The sequence below is a fragment of the Neomonachus schauinslandi genome, chromosome 5 (genome assembly GCF_002201575.2).
Source record: "Neomonachus schauinslandi chromosome 5, ASM220157v2, whole genome shotgun sequence".
NCBI lineage: Eukaryota > Metazoa > Chordata > Mammalia > Carnivora > Phocidae > Neomonachus > Neomonachus schauinslandi.
The window spans coordinates 63943834-63950786 of NC_058407.1; positions in this window are offsets into that span (position 1 = coordinate 63943834).

Here is a 6953-nt window from a genome sequence, read left to right on the forward strand (position 1 = left end):
AAGCTATCCTTTAGAATAGACACCTCCTATCTACCTTCTTCCTGAACTACCCAGTCCTCTTTATATTCTAATTATTTGGTTATTGATCCAACTGGCTGCTTGAATTCAGTATTCCCTCTGTCCCCTCTGTTCCTAATCATCTTGTATGCAACATGACGATTAGTAGTTACTAATAGTCAAAACCTTTGGTGACGTGAAATACCAAGTGTGGGACTGGGGTGGAGAGGAAGGGCTGCCTATAACGAAATGCCAAGGCAGCCAGGAAATGCCATGAAGCATTCCTTTGGGGGGCACTGGGGTCTGATTATATCTCTGCCCTGGCAGCAAGCACAATTCCTGGTAATGATTATGGCCCACAGACTGCTCTGTTGGAGGTATAAATAAGGATTATTTATTTCCCTCTTAGGACAGATTATTCAATACAAACATCAAACCCTCAACTTGAGGGTTTTGTAAAACATATTCACTCTCTTTTCAGGCCCAGGTCTCTTAAGCACCTTCTGAGTTGAGTTTCAGGGTAGAGAGGCCTAGGAAACAGATTGAGACACTTGACTTTTTGTTCTGTCATTAGTCAGGCTCTCTTAACTTCCTGGGCCTATTATCCCTTTTTTCCTTTTTTTTTTTTTTAGATTTTGTTCATTTATTTGACAGAGACAGTGAGAGAGGGAACACAAGCAGGGGGAGTGGGAGAGGGAGAAGCAGGCTTCCCGCTGAGCAGGGAGCCTGATGTGGGACTCGATCCCAGGACCCTGGTATCATGACCTTAGCCAAAGGCAGACGCTTAATGACTGAGCCACCCAGGCACCCCCCCAAAGGCAGATGCTTAATGACTGAGCCATCTAAGCACCCTGGCCTATCTTCCCTTTTGCACTCCAGAATCCCATTCTGCCTTTCTCAGAGAGGGTGGTGAATAGGAAAATCAAGTCTGAAAGGACTTGAAGTTTAGCAGCGATGTGCATCTAAGCTTAGGAGATGAGGGACAGGGCACCACAGGACTTGAGAGCTCTAGTCAGTGAGACACCAAAGCCATTGCCAAGGAAAAATGAGCCATTTATTTAGAAAAGAAATAGAAATAAGTAAAACCCAAGGAGAGTTTACTTAGAGATGGCAAGGATGATGATGATGATGATGATAATTAACATTAGTACATCAAGACTTTCAATTTACACCCACCCACCTGTTTTTAAAAAACACCAGAATGCTTGGGGCACCTGGGTGGCTCAGTCGTTAAGCGTCTGCCTTCAGCTCAGGTCATGATCTCAGGGTCCTGGGATCGAGCCCCGCATCGGGCTCCCTGCTCGGCAGGAAGCCCGCTTCTCCCACTCCCACTCCCCCTGCTTGTGTTCCTTCTTGCTGTCTTTCTCTCTGTCAAATAAATAAAAATCTTTAAAAAACATAAAAAAATAAAAAACACCAGAATGCTTAAATGCCTTTACAACGCAGCATTCTTTTTTTAAAAATTTTTTTAAAGATTTTATTTATTTATTTGACAGAGAGAGACACAGTGAGAGAGGGAACACAAGCAGGGGGAGTGGGAGAGGGGGAAGCAGGCTTCTCCCTGAGCAGGGAGCCTGATGCGGGGCTCGATCCCAGGACCCTGGGATCCTGATCTGAGCTGAAGGCAGACGCTTAACGACTGAGTCACCCAGGCGCCCCGACAATGCATCATTCTTAACCTCCTTGAGATGACCTTAAAATGAAAGGAGCCCAGTGCCTCATTTTTTTTTTTTTTTAACAAATGACAGGTTTAATTGGCAGGGAAGAAGGGAAGTGATACTACAGCCCTGTGTCCTGCCTTGTAGGACCAAGGGCCTTAAATATTGCTTGCTAAAAGATCAGAAGGAATAGGAGTCTTTCAGCCTTATGGAGGGCCAGGTACATGCTCAGATTAAGAGGCTTCAATGAGAGAGAAGAGATGGCATTTTCCCCTCCTGATCCCATCAAATTCCTGGCAAATTCCTTAATGCCCTGCAGATGGCACCACTGACAACGAGTTCTCTGCCCAGAAGAGCAGAGCTCAGATTTGTGAACTCTGCCCTGTCACCTTGGAGCTGAGCCTAAAAGATACATAACAAACAGGAAGTAACTGACTTGGCATCTCTGGCTTGTCGTTTTTTTGTTGTTGTTTTGTTCTGTCCATTCCTAAAGTTAGCTAGGCCTCATGCTAGGCCATTATGACTCAGGCAGCTACAGGATTTAGGAACTCCCACACCCAAGCTCTTAGCTGCAGCTCCTGCCTCGAGGGTCCTCCCCAGGGTGGGATGGGTATCAAAACATGGTCTTGGGGTCAACATGTAGTAAGGGAGATTGCCAGATCAATCCGAACGCAAAATCAATAACCACCTAATGATGTGGAAATTATCATGTAGATACTGGTATCTTTGTGTTGTGAGGCCCAGCTACTTCCTCTCTGCCATTTGGTCCATACACCAAAATATAAACGTCCTTCCCCACCTATCCCTCAACTGATCAACCCATCTCCCAACTGACAGCTTGCCGTATGGTACTGTGTCAACTGCGATGAAATTAGCTCATCTCATTCCTGCCGGGGGCCTTCACTCTTCCTCCCACCTATATAATACCTTTTCCAGCCATAACTGCCCCCCCCCATCTTTGCCCACTTAACTCATACTTTTCCTTTGATGATGGAAACTGAAATGTTACCTCTTCAAGGACTTAAAAATTAGGTCAGACTCAGATTCCCCATTAAATATTTGCATAGAACCTTTTACTTTTCTCTCAAAGCACTGATCATATTTTGGAATTATATACTTATTTGTGTGATTATTTAATTAATATATTTCCCCCCTATCAGATTTTATAAGCTCTACATCTATCGTGCTTATTACCATTGTATTGCCAGTACCTAGCTTGGTGCTTACTGCATGACTGGCACTCAATTAATATTCCAAGAATTAATTTGGGGCAAGAACAAAGATTCAAACTTTTAACTCTGAAAGCTAGAGATGACTGCTCCTCCACTGTCTTCCCTTTTTTCCCCTTTTCCCAGGCCCAAAGATCTAAGATGCCTCAGGAAGACACCACAGGGTAGATGGTGATATCAAATGAAGGTAGAAAGGAAAGTTGTTCTAAACATTCTTCATAAATAAGACCTGTTCTAAAGATTCTTCATAAATAAGATCCTTCACCCTTTCTCTGGCCCAACTTGTCTTATGATAATAGCATGCAGAAACTTTTGCTGGCTCACACTGACCAAATGAATGTGTGCCAGGGTCCAAAGTATGACCCAGCTATCAGAACAGGCAGGTGTCACCTTAGACATTCCATCAGTATACAAAGCTAGGCAAAGCTAGGCAAAGCTAGGCAGCTGAGCATTCCCAACATCTTCTTCACTGGTTGCCGTGGTTGCCCTGCTATGCAAACTGTTTATCCAGTTCTGGGCACCTCAAAGAGGATACAGAAAGGCAAGAGAATTCCCTTCAAGGGGTGAGTGGAATGCTAAGGAGCTTTGAGTAGAGGAACTCAGAGAACTGAGGATGTTTAGATTAGAATAGAGAAACCCAATGAAGATCTGCTGTCCAGAAATGGCAGCAGCCTCATTCCTCAAAAACCCAGAGGGCACAGCAAAGGATGGGGAAAAGCACTGCAGCTCACTTTCTAATAATCAGCTAGGTCAACAATGGGCCACTATGCCATCCATGTTGTCAGTGGCAAACAGAGAGAACCGAAGATTTCTAAAATCCCTCTCCATTCCCAGAGTCCAGGATTTCACAAATTTTTCTGCTATTTCAAGCCAATCTTTCATTATGACTATCCTCTCAAATATTTTTAGAAAGGTCAGAGAGAGGTAGGGACAAAGGAACAGAATCGCTCAAAGCATGTTTCTTAAACCCAACCCCTGCTAACAACAGACTGTCAGATCCAGGTACGTCTTATCTAAAAGGAACCTCTGGTTTTCTGGCTTCCCTGGCAGCTCTGGTTTTCTGGCTTCCCTGGCAGCTCTGGTTTTCTGGCTTCCCTGGCACCAGAGAAGAGGGCAATCCCAAAGTTGCTGGTCCATTTCTAGGAACTGGTCCAATTCCCGTCAGAGAGAAAGGAGGAGGTTTACAGCCTTACCTTGGGCTGCTACGAAATGCCACAGACTAGGTGGCTTAACCAACAAACTTTTATTTTTCACAGTTCTGGAGGCTGGGAAGTCTAAGAATCAGTGTCTGGTGAGAGCGCTCTTCCTGGCTTGCCTTCTTTTTTTTTTTTTTTTTTAAAGATTTCATTTATTTATTTGAGAGAGAGACTGAGAGAGAGAGAGCACATGAGAGGGGAGAGGGTCAGAGGGAGAAGCAGACCCCCGCTGAGCAAGGAGTCCGATATGGGACTCGATCCAGGGACTCCAGGATCATGACCTGAGCCGAAGGCAGTCGCTTAACCAACTGAGCCACCCAGGCGCCCCCTGGCTTGCCTTCTTGTTATGTCCTCACATGGAAGAGAGAGAAAGCTCTAGTCTCTTTCTCTTCTTATAAGGACATCAATCCCATCAAGGGAGCTGTACTTTATCTAAACATAATTACCTCTCAAAGGCCCCACCTCCTAACACCATCATTTTGTGGGTCATATAAAAATATTAATTTTTTTGAGGTATAATTTGACTAACATTAATTTGGGACACCTGGAAATGAAATTGACACAAAATAGCCCAGCCTATAGCATTTTCACCCCAGAGCCGGAGGAGTTCTTCCCGAAGACCCAGGAAGTCCTGGGAATAAAATGGCCTTGAAGGTACTCAGAGAAAGCAGGACTTTTTCTGTACTTACTGTATTTTCTGTAGGAAAAAATAGGACATGTAGGTAAGCAAAGAGAAAATGAAGATATCCATAATTTGGAAAGTTTCTGAAATCTTTTTTAAAGAAAAGGGCAACTTTTCCTAATTCTCCTCTCTGTCCCTCTCCTGCCCCAGTCACCTTGGGGAGTGGATGCCCCTGGTCTTCTATCTGCTCCTCTCAAGGTGCTGTTCAGCAATAAATCATCATTTGGAAGCTCAAAAGTGGTCTCACAGATACAGATGGAAGAGTTCCAGGGCTCTTGAAGGTATTGAAGTTCAAGTTTTAGCTTTCTATTACATTGACTATCTAAGCAATATAGTAATGAGGAGAATACAGAAGTGGGGTATATATTCACTAAGAGGCAACAGTAGATTGTCAGGAAAAAGGGAGGCTTTGGAATCAGAGAGGCCAAGTTCAAATCCTAGTTGCACCACCCAGTGTTGTTGGCCCTTGTACACATTACTTAATTTCTTTGAACTCATTCCTCATCTCTAAAAAAAATAAAGTCTATTTTCTAGGGTCCTTTTGACACTGAAAAAAATCTATGTAAAGTATCTATTAATATTTAGCACTTAGTGGAGGCTCAATCTGGACTTGTTCCCTTCCTTGTGTTGCTTGAAGAAGTTGAAATTAATCCTCCATAATCAAGGTAGTCCCCTCGCTATGAAGAATGGGTTACTAATCTCATAGGCAGATCAAATCCACAAACACTGTTTACTATGAGAACTGCACCGAGGTTGGAAGGAAAGGGATGAATTAGAAGCCACATACACATTTCCAATCCTTGAAGGAGAGGGGAAAGGAGAAAAGATATAAATGGAGGTAAATTTAAACAATACAAAAGATTTAAATAACAGCTCAAGATAATGTTATGAAACAGTGCATAGATGCCTAATTGTTCACTGAACTATATAGCTGGAACTATACAGGCAGAAATCCCTTCAGGAAAGAATGGAAGAAAAGACATTATTGGTGGGCGCCTGGGTGGCTCAGTTGGTTAAGCGACTGCCTTCGGCTCAGGTCATGATCCTGGAGTCCCTGGATCGAGTCCCGCATCGGGCTCCCTGCTTGGCAGGGAGTCTGCTTCTCCCTCTGACCCTCCCCCCTCTCATGTGCTCTCTCTCTCTCAAATAAATAAATAAAATCTTTAAAATAAATAAATAAATAAATAAATAAAAGAAAAGACATTATTGGTGTTGAGCCTTGAAGTAGATAGGATTTGGACAAAGTGAGACTTGGCAAGTTTAAAAATATATTATGGAGTGTCTTTTTGCATAGTTTTCTGAGTGTTAATTCAGTAATCAGAGAATCTCTGAAAAGAAAGTTATTGTGCTTCCAATGGATTTGTCAACAAGGGCTCAAGGACTTGTGAGCAAATATATCAGATTGTCACTGGGCTCAAAACTACTTTCTCTAGGAAGTATTCTACATTCTTTCTCTCTGTTCTGAGCTTGAGCTTGTCTTTTACTATGCAGTTCCAAGTTCATAGGTTTATTGATATTTTGCCTTTTAAAATTCACTTCAGTTGTACATAACTGTACATTCTGGATGATGATAAGTCTCTAAGCAGAATCTATGCTAACCAGTTGTATGAATCAGATTTAATAGTCTGTGGCTCTGGGGATGTCACAGAACTTTGGAAACTGCAAAGGACTGTTAACATTAGATTTTTAGATTTAGAAGCAATCTGAAGGGTGTTCTAGTTAAGTGTATCCAGGATGACAGTGCTAGAACCAGACCCAGCTCTTCTGATTATCAGCAATGCCTGCTATCTTTTCTCACCATATTTGTAAATATTTGAGTGTCTACATGTATTATGCACCAGGCTACGGGCTAGGGAAATAACTACATCCAAGACAAATATGGGGTGCCTGTGTGGCTCACTCAGTTAAGCATCTAACTCTTGAATTCAGCTCAGGTCTTGATCTCAAGGTCATGAGTTCAAGCCCTGCGTTGAGTTCCATGCTGGGGGCCTACTTAAAAAAAAAAAAAGACAAATATGATTCTTTCCCTTTACAAGCCTATATGGAGGAGGCAAACAAATGCAAGCAAATTAAGTTATGGCAACTTGTTATAAATAATATGATTAGGTTGCTTTAGATAATGCAATGGGGGAAGGCTCTGAACAGGTATCATTTAAGCTCAAACCTGAAAGATATTGAAGTCAGCCAAAAT